Below are 17,544 nucleotides of genomic sequence, written 5' to 3'. Positions count from 1 at the left end.
AACTCTAACCTTGCAATTCCACTTGGCTTTAAAAAACGTGACCAACACAAGCAACTTCTTTGAAACAGTGATTGTCAAGTGCCATTTATAATAATGAAAAGTCAAACACAAATTACATGTCCAAAAACAAAGGAATGGTAAAATAAATTTTGATACATTTACTCTAAGAATATTGTGCAACTATTACAATTAATGTTTTTGAAGAAGTGTAACAAAACAGAAAAATGCATACTTTTAGTGAAAAAGCCAGATACAGAATGGTACATATAGTGTTATTTTAATTTCATTACATAAATACCCTAAAAACAACATTAGAAGAAAATGTGCCAAATCTTAACAGTTACTATCTCTGAAAAATTGCATTACGTGATCGTTATTTTCTTTCTTATAATTTTCTGAGTTGTCTGCAGTAAAGCATTTGTTATTTTTGAAATTAGAAAAAAATTAAATTTTTAGTGAGTTTGGAAATAGAACACTTCAAGAGAGGCATGAAAGATGACTTCTGTCTCCTCGGGTCATCCTCCCATCCTGCAATTTTGATTAACATCCTTCAGTCACATAAAAGATTATTTTCTGTAGATTTTTGAAGGAAAGAGATTTGTTCTATTGTGTCTCACTTTCTGAGAGAACAATGTTTCTTTTGGGATTAGACCATTTCAGCCAGACCAGAGTTGCTGACGGGAGTTTACTTTGGAGCGCGCATTCACTGAAATGATGAAGCAAACAGCCTCCTTCCGACCCGACTGGGGGAAAGGCAGACTTCCAGGGCTGGAGCTCCACCTTGTGGCCACACTCATCCTTTCCCAGAGTAGCGTGGTGCAGAAGGGCTTCCCCACTCTAGCCAGACAGTGGAGAGCATCTTCAAGTCCGACGAATAACTAAGAACGGCATTAACCATGCTGTAGAACTCCCAGCCTCTAATACCCTCAAACTTTTGGTACCAGGGAAGTTTCTGCTGCATTCTAAAACAACCTGATGTGCTAAGAATAGTCAGAGACCAGGTATACGATTGAAAGATGCTTGGAAGGTCCTGAGCCATCCAAAATAATGTCTAGCCAGTCCTCTGAGAATGAACACACACACACACACACACACACACACACACACACACATGCTTACACTCCTTCACTTTTCTCCCCTTCTCCCTTGAGGAATCCAAACCCCACAAGACAAAATGAGTATAATACCCAAATGCAAATACCCTGGGAATGGGGTCAGTCACTGAGAAGCAAATTTGTACCCAGGTACAAATAAGTGACTTGGCAGATCTTCTCAGAAGTCTTTTTTTTTTTTTTTTTTTTTTTGCATGGGTCAGGGAGTAACATATTTTCTCCACGAAACTGTGTGTGGTTTTTAGTGAGATTCCCAGACGCAGTTTTGTAGCTGGATGACAGCTGTAATAGCTCCCCACCTCAAAAAAAAAAAAAAAATGTCTTGGTCTCCTTATATTTCCAGTACCTGAGGCAGAATTGGGAATACTGATACCCCCTCAAGACTCACTTGGACCAAGAGTTACAGATAAAAACAAAACCAACCTTCTATCCCCAACTCTAGGCAACATTCTACCACAGGGATCAGCAAGCTTTTTCTTAAAGGGCTAGATATAAATATTTTAGTCTTTGTGGGCCATATGGTCTCTAAATATTCAGCTCTGGCATTGTATCATGAACACAGCCACAGGCAATACATAAACAATGGTGTGTCTGTGTTCCAATAAATCAGTATTTACAAAAGCAGCCCTGAACTCTGTAAAGAAGAAGGGACCCCCTACTCTGGAGAGACCTTGGTGCTGGATAGGACCTTAGAAATCATGAGAAAACACTCTTTTCACAGCTGGGAGAACTGCAGCCAAGAGAGGCAAAGAGCGCATTAGTTAACGCCTGCCAGCTTGAGAGAAGTCATGGGCCCTCCTTTCAGCTCTGACAGACTCTGTGTGAGGCACACACAAACACACACTTCCTTCTGAGAAACTCTGTTCTCTTTCCCTTTCCTTGGAGAAATGGCTGGTGGTGCTTAATGTTATCAGCTCCCTCTTTCCCTTTCCTTGGAGAAATGGCTGGTGGTGCTTAATGTTATCAGCTCCTCTTGCTGGTCTGTAAAAGCTCTGTGCTAGCCACACCCTCGTCCAGGCCATTCCAGCCTGATCAGCTACTGAGGGCTCACTAAATGCCAGACCCAGTGCCAGGCACCTCCCATGCATAACTCATTTCATCCGTGCAACAGTCTCAGGAGAGGGATGTGACAACCTTTTTAAACATATGAATAAACTGAGGCTGGAGAGGTTACATAACTTGCCAAAATTCCACGGATAGATGAGGGGAGAACCAGGATTTCCTTACTTCCCCCAAAGAGCCTCTGGTTCATTCATGTTGATTCTAGATTTTAGCCAGACCAGCATGTCACTCCCTCCACCCGTACACAGTCTTGCCCACCTTCAAGGACCACCTCAAGGCCACTTCTCCATGAAGCCTTCTCCTACCCTTCTTTGGTCACCTGTAGCACAGATAGTGTGGCCAACACAACCGAGCACCCATGGCATCCTGTTTTGTATTGATCATGGTGACTTCATCTGCATTAGGATTTTTACCCCACTTCTGCTGTAAATTGCTCAAAGATAGCCCCAGGACATAATAGGGACATGATACATATTTATTGCATGCCAGACACTTTTCACCTTCTTCATTGCTACCACACTGGTCCAAGCCACCATTCTCTCTGACTTGAATTATTACAGAGTTGGTCTCCTTGTTTTCACTCTTGCCTTCCATAGTCTCTTTCCCACACAAAAGTCAGAATGATTCTGTAAAAACCGAAGTCAGCTCATGTCATATCTGTCCATACTGGCAATGGTTCTCTGTGTCTCTCAGAAGAAAAACCAGTGGCTTACAGGACCAGACCAGACCCTCTGTTAGCTCTGTCCTCACCTCCTACTTCCCCCCACACTTGCTCTGTTCCAACGACACTGACTGTTCTCCTTGCCCTGAATATTCACAGAGCTCATTATTTACCTCCATCAGAAGGTGCTTAGATGCCACCTTCTTTTTTTTTAATGTTTTTTAATGTTTATTTATTTTTGAGAGAGAGAGAGACACAGAGACAGAGACAGAGTGTGAATGGGGGAGGGGCAGAGAGAGAGAGGGAGACACAGAATCTGAAGCAGGCTCCAGGCTCTGAGCTGTCAGCACAGAGCCCATTGCAGGGCTCGAACCCACAAACTGTGAGATCATGACCTGAGCTGAAGTCGGACGCTTAACCAACTGAGCCACCCAGGCACCCCTTAGATGTCACCTTCTTGAGGAGGCTTGCCAGTCGTCTTTAAACCTCACATCCCATCCTTACTGCTCTCTCTCCACAGATACTTTCCCCGCCCTGGTTTTTCTATAGCACTATCACCTTCTAATGTACAATATATTTTACTTACCTGTTTTATGTTTATTATCTGTCTCCTGCACCAGAATATGAGCTTCATGAGGGCAGCACTTTGTCTGTCTTGAACTCTTTATTGCTGATTCCCCAATGAGTGATTAGCGAATAGACCCTCAAATATTTATTGAATGAGTGAATGAATGAACGAACAGACAAACATATTGGCTGTTTTAATCCTCAAGACAACCTTGAAACACAGGAATATTAGGTACTTACCTGAGGTTACTCAGCCAGCAAGCAGCAGAAGGAGATTCACACCCTCATCTGTCACTCCAAAGCCTGTGCCCTGCTTCTGGGGTGATATGGTTTCTCATAGATTCCCAGAATCCCAGGCCAGAACCCAGCATAGACATGACCTAACGCCAGCATGCTTATTTTTTAAATGAAGAAACTAAATCTATTAACTTGCCCAATGCCTCACAGCCGGAAGGCAGCCGGCTCAGGCAAGAATCAAGGCCTCCGAATGTCATTCCAGCGTAAAAGTGACTTCAGGCTTAGCGGCCAGGGACTAAATACCGTATTTTGTCTTTTGTAACAAAATTAGCTTCCTGACTGAATATCTTACAGGCAAAACATCTGCTTATTCCTTAGATTAAATTAAATTTTCTATTTGTAAAGCCTCTCTACTTGAGGCACTCAGAGTCAAGTCTGTTCTGACTTTGAGGTTTGTTTTTACTTCAGAGTTGATGTTCTTGGGCTGAGTTTAAAAGCAGCTGTGGGACAGTGGTAAAGAATATGGCTCTGGCCTGGATGGCTCAGTTCATTAAGCATCTGGCTCTTGATTTCCACTTAGGTCATGATCTCATGGTTTCTGAGTTCAAGCCCCAGGTGGGGCTCTGCAATGACAGCACAGAGCCTGCTTGGGATTCTCTCTCTCCCTCTTTCTCTGCCTCTCTCTCTCTGCCCTTCCCCCACTTTCTCTCTCTCACTTGCTCTCTCTCTCTCAAAAATAAACAAACTTTAATAAAAATAAAAGCAGCTATATTTACAGTGGTAAAGAATATGGCTCTGGAGCCAAAGTGCCTGGGTTCAAGTCCTGGTTCTGCCTTAGTCCTGGCTCTTGGGGAAGTTACTTAGTGTATCTGTCCCTCAGTTTCCTCATCTGTAAAATGGAGGCAATTAGCACAGCGTCAGGTACCTAGTAAGTGTCATTACATTTACATTAGTAAATGTCAGTATTCCTATAGTGGAAGATGAGATTTGGGGATACCTGAGGCTGTGTTTTACAGACTTTGGGGCCCCCAATGGGACTGGGTACCATCAGAAGTTAAAGGCATCATCTTTTCACCGAGGCTCGATCTGGGAAGTGTTGCGTAAGCTGGGTTCTGAAAGCTGGTAGAGGAGGCATGGGAAGAAATGGAGGTGAAGGGATGGGCCACATTTACACATTTATCTAGTCATTTGTTGAACTATCACCTGAGTTGTCTATGGTTCAGGGAGGTGCTCCTGGCTCTAGCTCCAGTCTACTTTGCCTGCTGCTAGTTATGCCTCTGAAGTGTCCCCAGTATGTGACAAGAAAGAAAGACTGCGTTGCTGCACTGATACTACAGTGTGGTATTCTCTCTGTGCCAGAGCCACTTAGGACTGTGGACAAAGAAAATGTCTCCCAAAGGGTAGGGGGATGCTGGTCAGTGACTGGCAGCACTGGAATTACCAGGAGTCCGCATTAAACTACAGTCTTTGGGGCCCCAGCCCAGATGGATTGAATCAGGCTCTGGAGGCAGGACTGGGAACCTGTCCCTGAGGAGTCAGCATCCCTTGAGGGATTCTGACCATGGGATCCAGGTCAAGAGGAGAATGCGTTCCCTGCTGCCACAGAAGGTCAGGTGGATGAGCTAGGAGAAGAAGTCATCTTGTCCAACTTTCCCATTAGACATGAAAAACCTAAGGCTTGAGGTCACAAAGTTGACTACTTATATAAGAAGCATCAGTAAGAAGTGTAACCCCTTGTGTTTCCAGTCCAAGATCCCGTTCTCTGTGAAGTCCAGGACAACCTGGTGTCCCTCTGAAATTCACATAGAGCTAAGCACATGGAAGGCATTCAAATGACATGTGTCCACTGAAGAGAGGAAGCCGGGGAAAGAGGGAGGAGAGAAGGGGTAACTTACACTACAACCTTCCATTTGCCCAAGGTGTAGTAATCATGGGCTTCCACGTGGTGAGAAAGTTTTCAAAGAGGCTGCATGCAGATGCTGGTCGTGGGGACCAGTGTCATGGGGACACCAATGGACCAGAAATACTCCTCTACCTTTCCCTTCCCATCAATGTGTGGTATCTCCAACCTGCCACATACTCAGGCAGTTGACAATCTCCAGGCCACCGTATCACATGCTTCAGACCCAGGCATTTGGCAGCCTCTGCCATCAGCTTTCCCTAAGGGACAAAGGTAAATTTTTTATATAGAGTTGCATAGAGACAAGAGGATGGGTGCTGGGTCCTCTCCACCCCCTCTTTTTCTTACTGTTCTCCTTGGACAGGGTGCTCTCCCAGAATCAAAATATATTTAAGGTGTCATATGAGAGGCCACCAATATTAGCAAGCAGAAGCTCCACCATGTCAAAATACCGAAGCCCTCAGCCTGCTTTCACTAGGGCCATAGACTTTGGGACACTGGGAAGTGGCAGGGAGTAGAAGAGGAAAAAAGAGGGGAAGGGGCAGAGAAGAAAGCATTCCAGGGACCCATGAGAAGCTGAGAGGCAACCTGGTGGGAATAGTCAGGAAAAACTGGCCCCTCCCCCTGGGCTTTCAGTGTCTTTGTGGTACTGCCACATTTGCATATACACTGGGGTGCCTGGGTGGCTCAGCTGGTTGAGTGGTTGAGCGTCCAACTTCGGCTCAGGTCATGATCTCACAGTTCGTGGGTTTGAGCCCCACCTCGGGCTCTGTGCGGACAGCTCGGGGCCTGGAGCCTGCTTCGGAGCCCTCTCTCTCTCTGCCCTTTCCCCACTCATGCTCTGTCTCTCAGAAATAAACATTTAAAAAGAGAGAGAGAAAAGGAATGCCTAGCATATGATTCAGTTTATATAAAATGCAAAAGAAAAAACTAATCTATGGTGATAGGCATCAGAATAGTGGTTGCTTTTGGGGATAGTGATTGAAAGAAGGTTAAAAGGGGCTTCTGCAGGGCTGATAATGTTCATTGTGTGAAAATTTATCAAGCTATACACTTAAGATTTGTGTACCATGTACCTTTCTGTATATATCTTCTACTTCATTAGAAAGTTTACTTTAAAAATACGTTTTAAGGAAAAATAAGTTTAGAGTGACTGAACAGGAAAAGCTAAAATGGGCAGATACCAGCCTATAAACATTTATGCTGGCTGGAAACAAAAACCTGTGGCTTTGTAACTAAGCTAATCCCCGCCAGGGCAAGTAGTGACCCATTAAGAAGACTATGTGTGGGGTACCCGGGTGGCTCAGTTGGTTAAGCATTCGACTCTTGGTTTTGGCTCAGGTCATGACCTCACATCTTCCAAGGTTTGGGTCCTGCATTAGGCTCTGCAATGGCAGCTTGGAGCCTGCTTGGGATTTTCTCTCTCTCTCTCTCTCTCTCTCTCTCTCTCTCTCTCTCTCTCTGCCCCGCCCCTGCTCGCTCGCTCTCTCTCAAAATAAAACTTAAAAAAGAAAAGACTATGTTCTCATGGAGAGTAGTCAATGATGCCTTTTTCTTGTGGTTTGAAGGCATCCTGAGCTGATGTCAAAGCATTTATTTAGGGTTCCCTTGATGAAAGGAGCCTAGGTTTGGTTTTTGTTTTTGGTCCACCCAGTGAAGAGAATGGGCAGAGTTCTCTGTTCCTAATGTTCAACTCTACACTCTCTTGCCTATGTTTGTCTCTTACTTGCAAGTGTAATTAACTGAACCCAGTCAACTGTCAGCTAGAAGGTTCCATAACGTGATTAAAGCTGTGGACTATGACTAGGTTTAACACCCAATTCTACCCCTTCTTAACTGTGTGAGCTTAGACAAGTTTCAAAATTCCTCTATGCATTGGGGCGCCTACGTGGCTCAGTCGGTTAAGATCCAACTTTAACTCAGGTCATGATCTCACAGGTTCGTGGGTTTGAGCCCCACATCAGGCTCTGTGCTGACAGCTCAGAGCCTGGAGCCTGCTTTGGATTCTTTTTTTTTTTTTTTTGAAGTATTTTGATCCTTTATTTGTAAACTGTATGACTTTAGGCAAGTTGTTTAATTTTTCTGAGCTTTGAAGTCCTCATTTGTAAAGTGGGATTCTGTGTCTCCTTCTCTCTCTGCTCCTCCCCTGCTTGCTCTCTCTCTCTCTCTGTCTCTCTCTTTCTCTCTAAAAATAAAAAAAAATGATAAATATCTTCATCCTGGAGTTTTGGCAATCCCTTAAATTTTGTACCGAGGTGAGTACCTCACTTGCCTCACCCTGGTCAAGACACCCTCTCCAGAACCCCAAGCTTCTGTTTCCTTGGATGGTGTTATTAAGACTTGAGGAAAAGGGTAGAGTCCACTCTGCCACTCAGACTTCCAGAGAAACTGTGGTGGGGAGTGGGGAAATGGAGCCCCCAGACTGGGCTAACCGCTCAATCTTTTCCATTGGGATTGGAATGTGCTTCATACCTTTCCACCCCCAGGCAGACATATTTCCATACTTTCCTTTATGATAAGCCAATTGCTGCTCTTGGAGTGAGTATCCGTTTAGTGCAGTGGGGAAGGTGAACTGCAGTAGGGAGCAGGTTGTGGGGAAGCAACTATCCTGATGGTGAGACACCAGTTGAGAGATAAACACAGTTAATTTCTTCCGACTGTACTGCATAGATTAAGCAGCTTGATTTCATTTAATCCTCACGACACCTATATATGGCAGACACTATTATAACCCCCATTTGATAAAGGAGGACATTGAAACTTAGGGGAATTAAAAAATTTTTTTCTAATTAAAAAACTTTTTTTGGGGGGCGCCTGGGTGGCGCAGTCGGTTAAGCGTCCGACTTCAGCCAGGTCATGATCTCGCGGTCCGGGAGTTCGAGCCCCGCGTCAGGCTCTGAGCTGACGGCTCAGAGCCTGGAGCCTGTTTCCGATTCTGTGTCTCCCTCTCTCTCTGCCCCTCCCCCGTTCATGCTCTGTCTCTCTCTGTCCCAAAAATAAATAAACGCTGAAAAAAAAATTAAAAAACTTTTTTTTTAATGTTTAAAATGCACAAGTGGGGAAAGGGGCAGACAGAGAGGGAAAGAGAGAATCTTAGGCAGGCTCCGTGCTCAGTGTGGAGCCCAACATGGGGCTCGATCCCATGAACCATGAGATTACAACCTGAGCTGAAATCAAGAGTTGGACACTCAATAGACTGAGCCATCTACATGCCCCAAAGATAGATACTTTTAAAAAAAAATCCCCCAAATCCATGATGAAAATATATCAAAACGTTCAATAAAGACAGGATCCAATAAGGCCAGGATTAGGGTGAGGCAGGTGAGGCCAAATCTCCTTAGCAAGTATAGGACACCAGAGCATCTTAAATTCTCACATTTTACACAAGGCAGCCCCTGCTCTCTAGTAAAAAACACGTTTGTGTCATTTTCTTTTAAACTAGTTGATTCCCTTTGTGTAGGAGCCTGGCCTAGGATCCTTCATTCTGCAGGTTCCCTTTGGAGCAGACTAGCCTCGGTGTCCTGCATTTCCCAGACCGGCCTCGAGTGTGTGTGTGTGCGTGTGTGTGTGTGTGTGTGTGTGTGTCCTCACCCCTGACAATGGGGACAAATTCTCAGGGGAGAGAATCTGATTGGCCTAACTTGGGTAAGTATCTACTTACAGTCTACACAGCTGAGACTGTAGACATCTTTATCCAGTGCTGTCACAGATTGTATACCTACTCCATCTCAGTCACTATGTTAGGTATTAACAAAATATCTGCCCCTTACACTAGCCCTGTCATTTAGGTATTACTGCCTTCACTTTTCAGATGAGGAAAGTGAGTTTACAAAGACATTCCAGGGATTCGTCTAAATCCACAGAACTAGTAATTGGCAGAGCCAAGATTAGAATTCAGTTCTTCTTTCTGTCTAGCTGCAAAGCCCGCACTCTTTTCAATAAATACACTGCCTCCCTTTCTATATATGAAGGACATGATAGGGGCACCTGGGTGGCTCAGTCGGTTAAGCGGCCGACTTCGGCTCAGGTCATGATCTCGCGGTCCGTGAGTTCGAGCCCCGCGTCGGGCTCTGTGCTGATGGCTCAGAGCCTGGAGCCTGCTTCAGATTCTGTATCTCCCTCTCTCTCTGCCCCTCCCCTGCTCTTACTCTCTCTCTCTCTCTCTCTCTCTCTCTCAAAAGTAAATAAAATATATGTTTTTTAAAAGCAGGACATGATAGCTGTTCAAGAATTTCTCAATATTACAGTAAATTTAAGCTAAATTGCTGGACTTTTCAAAAGGGAAAAAATTACTTATCACTTGGAGAGAAGCTGGTTAAAGGGAAAAAACAAGGGAAATACTTATGAAAGGCATGGTATGCTAGTTTAGATAGGAATTAGGACTGCAGAACTGGCTACGAAAGATACTCCTGCTAAAAGAAAAAGCTTTACAAGCCCATGACTACTTTAAGCATGAAAAAGTTTAGATGAAGCTCTTTGCTTTTGTTTTTGTTTGTCAGATTTTAATGTTTTTTTCCTGTTTATCAAATAATGCATTCCCCTGAAGAGGATTTGGATAATTCTAGTAAGTATAAATTAGGAACACTTTCCCCCAACTATCACTACCTTCCTTGAGGGAGCCACATTTGACATATTTGGTTCCATATCTTTTATTCATTTTCTTCTCTATATAGTTGAGATAATTCTTTACATACAGTTTGACAGCTATTAAGGAGTAAAATAAAGATGAACAAAAATAAAAATGAATAAAATCTAATAAAAACATGTTAGTATATTCAGGATTTTATTCGTCAGGACTCTCATTTGCAAACCATAGACACTGATCATGGAAATTATTCAAAAGATATCAGTCATGGGCATTGAGGGGGGCACCTGTTGGGATGAGCACTGGGTGTTGTATGGAAACCAATTTGACAATAAATTATATTTAATAAAAAATAAAAATAAAAGATATCAGTGAATTTTAGACTCTTCAGAAACTCTGAGAACAAACTCAGAAGCTGAATGGTCAGAACATGCCTCAAAATGATGCTATAGAACTGGCAAAGATACAAGGGCTACTGTCCCTGAGCACAGCCACCATAGCTTAGAGCCACCCATACTGCTGACCCTGGATGGGGGACAATGGCAGCTCCAAGATAAAACTGTATACAAATGGGAACTTAATTTACAATGGAAGCACCACATAGGAAAGGACACATTATTTAATGTGCTTCCCCCAGTATTGGGGAAGCAGGAGGTACCTATATGGGCAAAAGTAAAATGATCTATGTCTCACACCATACACAAAAGTAGACTCTACATGGAATTTAACCTAAATGTGATAAATGAAAACAGTAAATAGAACAAAGTATAGAATATCTTTATAATTTATGATCAAGGAAAGGCTTCATAAATAAAATTTCTCAGTACACTGGTAGCCAGTTTAAGACCATAACAGGGATCATATCAAATGAAAGAGCTATAGCACCAGAATCTCCATCAGATGCTGAGGGACAAGCCATGCAGCCTAAATCAGAGCCCTGAATACCCATGGTCCTGGATAGGAGTGGTAGAGAAATGCCACAAGGAGGAAGCAAGTGACAGACACCCTCTTAGGGCCTTCTTGGACTAAATCAGGAGTGACTGGGGATGGAAGGGAAGGTTCCAGAGATTTAGCTGGAGATTTATAGTGTGTTGTAACTAATCACTCGACCTCTCACCATGCCATGCTGATGTGGTCTGGGAAGATTTGTGTTAAATTTTTTAAAAAAACTCTATCTGCTCAATTTTAATGGTATTGGCCCTATAAATATTCTGATGAGGGCGTTATTAACATTAAGACACTCATCTTCTCCACAGCAAATCAGCAAAAGAGAATCTCTCATATCAGATTTGTCTAATAGACAAACATCAGAAGACAAAGAGAGTTTTAACCCTCTCTCTCACTTCTGTCATGTTCAGAAAATTTTTCCTGCGTGCCACGCCCTGTTTTCTATATTTCATCATATGTTTTCATTTTTTTAAGGTTTATTTATTTATTTTTAGAGGGGCGGGAAGGGGCAGAGAAAGAGAATCCCAAGCAGGCTCTGTGCTGTCAGCACAAAGGATAAGATTATGACCTGAGCCAAAATCAAGATCAAACGTTTAATGGACTGAGCCACCCAGGTGCCCCTCCTCCTGTGTTTTCATAAGAAAACTACAACTGCTGTCAAATGTTTAACAGAAACCATGAGAAGAAAAACCTAGAGGGACATGTAAGGGTACATTTATCTTAGGGTGAGAAAGAATTTTCTCAGCTTAAATATAATTTAAAAAAATTCCTAACAAAGAAAATGTGTAGCTCTGATTACATGAAAATTTAGAATTTCTTGTGGTCCACACACATGGAGATAGCTGCTGAGCTAACAGTGATTTCCTATTGACCATGTTTGTTCCATTATTTCTTTTTCCAGTAACAGAGCTGTATCCCGGGAAAGGGACAAGCACATGACCCAAGCTAGCCAATCATAGCACCTCTCTCCTCTCACTTCCTATTCATTTTTTTCTCCATTCATTCCATAACTATTAATTGAGTGGGGATTCAGTAATGAGCAAAATATTCCTGTCTTCTTGAAGCTTAGCATTTTAGTCAACGCATTGATAAACTGCCTCCACTAATATATAATTACAAACAGAAATAAGTTCTCTGAAGGAGAGGAACTTGAGTCTGAGAACATATTTCAAAGAAAATAGACATATATTAGCAGCAAGAAGGAGGAGGAGGTCAGTCACTGGGAGGCGTGGTAGGGTGGAGGGAAGAACTGGGTAGGAATTAACCAGGTGAAAGGGACGGTGGGGCGGAGAAAGCGCTGTAGGCCAGGAGAACTACAGCCATCAGTCAGTGGTAAAAGCAACAGATTAGGGGCACCTGGGTCGCCCAGTGGGTTGAGCGTCCTACTTTGGTAATGATCTCACAGTTCATTAATTCAAGCCCCACATGGGGCTCTCTGCTGTCAGTGCAGAGCCTGCTTTAGATCCTCTGTCCCCCCACTCTCTGCCCCTCCCCGACTTGCACTCGCTCAAAAATAAAACGTGGAAAAAAAAAAAGCAACAGATTAGCAGAGATAATTTCTATCACTGGTTGTTAAAGAAATGCAAATTAAATTAAATGGCTTCCAGATGTCCTGTTTCACTTATTAGATTAACAGAGTTCTTCATTGGGGTTGCAATGGTATGGTGAACATTTGTAGATTGAAACTAGGAATGTAAAGTAATTCAACTCTGGAAAGCAAGTTGACGTTATGTTTCAAAAGTCCTGGAAAAGGGATCTAATGTAGAGTAAATGAATATAGACAATGATACTGTACTATTCAAAAAAAAAAAAGTCATAAAAAAGATCATACTTGTTGACAAAGTATTTCTCCTCCTAGGACTCTATCTTAAGCAAGCAAAAGAAAAAAATTTTAAATTCAGATGTAGATTTATTAACAAAACTATTCACTGAAGAATTATTTGAAATGTTGAAAAATTAGGGAAAAAACATAGAAAGTTGTTCAAAAAATTATATACAGTACAGCCATATGGTAGAATATTATACAGCCAGTAGGTATATGTGCAAGCTGTAACATCACTTTTATAATCAGAGAAAAGAATCCAATTAAAATGTTCCAACTGCCAACAAGATATTTTAGTATTCAGTGCATAATTTGTTGTTTACTTACAACTTGCTGAATAAAAATTCCTGATTGAAAACAAATATGATTTATAAATACCAGATGTATTATAAGATTTTAATGTGTGTCCAATTTGTACTATATGCAACTGCCTACTTGACAGGCTTCCACTCTGTTTCATAGCATCTCTAACATACTCAGTTCAAAATTCAACCCTTATCCCTTCTCTTCACCCCCTTTAAACTCCTTGTCTCCCAGGTTTCCTCCTCTGTCTGGAGGACCACCACCCTTCTTGAGTCCTTCTTGACATCCCTATCCCCATACCCTCCAAGGCAACTCAATTCTGTCTCCAAAATAGATCTAAAATCTGTCCATTTCTCCCATCTCCTTTGTTACCACCCTATTACAATGGTCTCTCTCCTGGACCAGCATGACAGCTCCCTAACTGGTCTAGTTTCCCCCCCCCCCCTTCTATCCCATTCTCCACCCAACAGGGAATGGGATCTTATAAAAATAAAAATTGAGTCAAGCCATTCCCCTGCAGGGTTCCACACTGCATATAAATAACATCTGACATCCTTTCTATGACCTACATAATACTTGCTAACTTACGGACTAGACAGTTGTTCTAAATGTTTTATATTTACTAACTCATGGAATCCTAACAACAAGTCTGTGAGGTAGGTATCCTTATAATTCCTAATTTATAGATGAAGCAAATGAAGTACAGAGGTTAAACTTGTCCAGGGTCTCTCAGTCAGTCATGAAGGAGACAGGATTCTACTTCATGTGGTAGATCTGCTCTGGGCACCAAGCCCTCTTCGTACTCTGACGTACTCACTGACATCCCATGGTCTGGTCTCTAGGCTCCTAGAACCTGCCAAACATTCTCACCTCAATGCCTCTGTGCCCTGGCTGATTCCTTCCTAGGAACACTGCTTTCTTGCCTCCCCCCCCCCTTTTTCTTAACGTTTATTTATTTTTTTATTTATTCATTCATTTTGAGAGAAAGACAGAGACAGAGGGAGAGAGAGAATCCCAAGTATGATCTGTGCTGCCAGCGCAGAGCCTGATGTGGATGTGGGGCTCAGTCTCACCGATGTGAGATCACAACCTGAGCTGAAATAAAAAATTGGATGCATAACCAAGTTTCTTGCTCTTTAAAGCAGCTGGCTTCTTGGGATCCCATGGTGGCTCAGTTGGTTAAGCATCCATCCAGCCCTTGATTTCTCCCCAGGTCATGATCTCGTGGCTATGGAACTGAGCCCTGCATCTGGCTCCATGCTGAGTGTGAAGTCTACTTAAGATTCTCTCTCTCTCCCTCTGTCTCTCTTCCCTATGTGCTCTCTTTCTCTCTCTCTAAAATAAAAAAAAAATAAAAACTAAAAATAAATAAACAGCTGGCTTCTCATCTTTATAAAAAGAGCATGGTATAAAGATCATGGCATATATTTACAATGGAATACTATGCAACTGTTTTTAAAATATGAGCTAAATCTATATTTACCAATGTGGAAAAATATTCAGTGTATTTTAGATTGCTAAGTGAAAAAAAAGCAAGTTGCAGAATATCATGTTAAAAGAATATGGATAGCATGATTCCATGTGTTTTGTAAAAAAAAAATCTATCAAACATCTAAATGTTTATACGCTAAATTTTTAAGTGGGAGAGAGTGAGGCGTGAAACTGGGAAAGAAAGGGGAAGGGGAAACCGGAATTTTCACTTTTTACATTGCACACTTATGATTTGTGGGTTTTTTTTTTTAATCTTCAGCCTGTATTGTTTATATAATAAGAATTCTAAGACAGAGGCGCCTGCATGGTTCAGTCAGTTAAGCATCCAACTTCCACTCAGGTCATGATCTCATGGTTCATGAGTTCGAGCTTGGGATTCTCTCTCTCCCTCTCCTTCTGTCCCTCCACTACTCACACACGTGTGCTCTCTTACTCTCTCTCAAAAATAAAAAATACACATTAAAAAAAAGAATTCTAATACAAACATTTTCTTTGTACGTTAAATGCCTGAGTTCTAAATTTTGTTATTTTGGTATTCTAATTTTTGCTACCTTTATTTCTTTCCCAGATTTCTCTATATAGCTGGAGAAGGTCTCTAATTATTTTATTTTTTAAGCTGAGTTTTTCTTTAGTGCTCAGGACACTCCAAAGTGATTGGTTACTTCACCACAGTTATTTATATTATACAGCCATAGTCATCACAGTAAGTGTTTCGTAATTACGAAACACTCAGTTCTAAACTGGTTCATGAAAATCTGCCTTAACTAAGTCTCCAAGTTTTGACTTGCACATTCATGTTTCTAAGCAACAGACAGGCGTTGAGTCATTTAATCTACTATTAGTTCTCTGAGGACATCCCCACATCACTCCTTTAAGGATCTTGCTTATTCAATGTAAGGTTTCTGTGACCATCGCTATACTGGTAATTCCAGGTCTGTATATTCTACCCAGATCTCCTCTGAGTCCCAGGTTGCTATAACCAGCACTCACTGGGCATCTTTGTTTGGATGTCCCAGCAATACCTCATTTTCTACATGTCTCAAACTGAACTCATCATTCTGCCCACTTGACCTTATTTTCCTTCCTAATGACACCATTGTCCTTCCACCTTGTCACCCAAGCTAAACCTAGAAGTTGGTGTAGCTTTTCTCTTGCCTTCACTTCCATGCCCCAGCAGAATTTTAGGGGACCACTCCTGGGAGCACTTCTGAATCAGTCAGGGTCTAATGAGGAGATATAAACCACATGGTAACATGAACAGGGAATTTTTTGTTTGTGTGTGGTTCTCAAACAACTTTTAATGACCAGAGGCACTCTCTAGTAGGTGTTCATTTCCTAGAAGGACAGGCTTTGTCCAGCAATACAGCCATGATATCCATCTGGCTACATCTGACCTTCTTCCCGATGCAAGAATAAGGCAATTTCAAATATTTCCCATGGAATTGTATGCTGTGTTTTTCTTCTTTATAGGGAATTTATCTTTTCTGATTATAAAAGCTTTTGGGTTTTGTAAACTTCCCAGTTTCAGATACATGCAAGTGAGACCAGTAAGAATTCCTGAGTCACACTCCAGGGCAGACTCTCCAGAGTTTGTGCCCCTGAGTCACGCCGAGCCCTGAATCCATGGGGTTTGAGGTAGGAAAGCAGCAAGCCTGACTGTGCCATTCTACCCAGCACTGAATTCTCCAGCAGCCACTTCCTATTTGAACTTTCTATTTGTTCGGGAAGATTCTTTTCCAGTTCTAGAGGCCACTCACATTCCTTGGCTTATGGCCCCTTCCTCCATCTACAAAGCCAGCAGGATGACATCTTCTGACACCATTTCACTCTGATCTCAAACTTTTAATATAAATAATTATTAACTATAACTGGGGATAGAGGCAATGAGAAAATAACTAGTAAGAAGTAAAGGGATCTCTGAAGAACATAGGAACAGCAGATATAAGGAGAAGCCTTACCCCTAGGTCTGTCAGAGTCCCCTCAAAAGACCCTCTTCTCCCTTAAGAGCTGAAGTCCAGACTGTTTCATAGAGAGCACAGCTGTGGCTCACTGGATGTCAGAGAAGTTGCTGAGGTGCTGTCCTGGCAGAACTTAACAGAAATTTGCCCTCTAGAATTTTTCAGAAATTGGCTCTCTGATGCCAGGGAAAGCTGTTCAGGGGACAGTGTCTCACCCACAAAACCACCTGATCGTGGTGCCAGGGCAAGCCACCAGCTTCTGGAAGCCTCTGGGTGCTGCTGTGTGCTACGTACTATGGAGGCAGGGCACTGGAGAAGCTGCAAATGCTGCAGGAGCCAGAGGCCTCTGCTACAAGACCTGCTTAGGGGTGGGAGTGGGTGCTTGGAAGGAAGCTGCTGGCTGCTACGAGCTGCTTAAAGCCATGCACTGCAGGAGCTGGGATCTGGAGACGCTGCCAACACACTGCAGAAATTCAGGGCTGAAGAGAGCTGAATGTCTGTAGGAGCTGGTCACCAGGGAAGCTTCATGTGCTGCAGAAGCCTGCGGAACACTCTAGAACATAGTAAACCCTTTCCTCCTATAATACCTGCGTAATGCCTTATACTGACAAAGCTTCAGTGCCAGCTGGCCAAAGGAATATATATATTTAAAGGGCCCATATCTATTTTCACGGGAGCAGGCAAGAAGGATGAATTTGGGGCAACTAGTACAGGAAGGCATGTCCATTCATTCTTCTCTAACACCATTGCCACCGCTTTGGTTCAGGTTTACTCACTTGCTCACTCTTTTTATTCCTCGTCTGGAACATTGGAAGAGCCTAGAAACTGGTCTCCTGGCTTGGCTGCCACTGGCCAAAATGATGATGTTGTGTGAATTTGCAAAAGTAGGGCCTTCCTT

The sequence above is a fragment of the Lynx canadensis genome, chromosome C2 (assembly GCF_007474595.2).
Source record: "Lynx canadensis isolate LIC74 chromosome C2, mLynCan4.pri.v2, whole genome shotgun sequence".
In the NCBI taxonomy this organism is placed as follows: Eukaryota; Metazoa; Chordata; class Mammalia; order Carnivora; family Felidae; genus Lynx; species Lynx canadensis.
The sequence above is the reverse complement of the archived record's forward strand: the minus strand, read 5'-3'. Positions refer to the sequence as shown.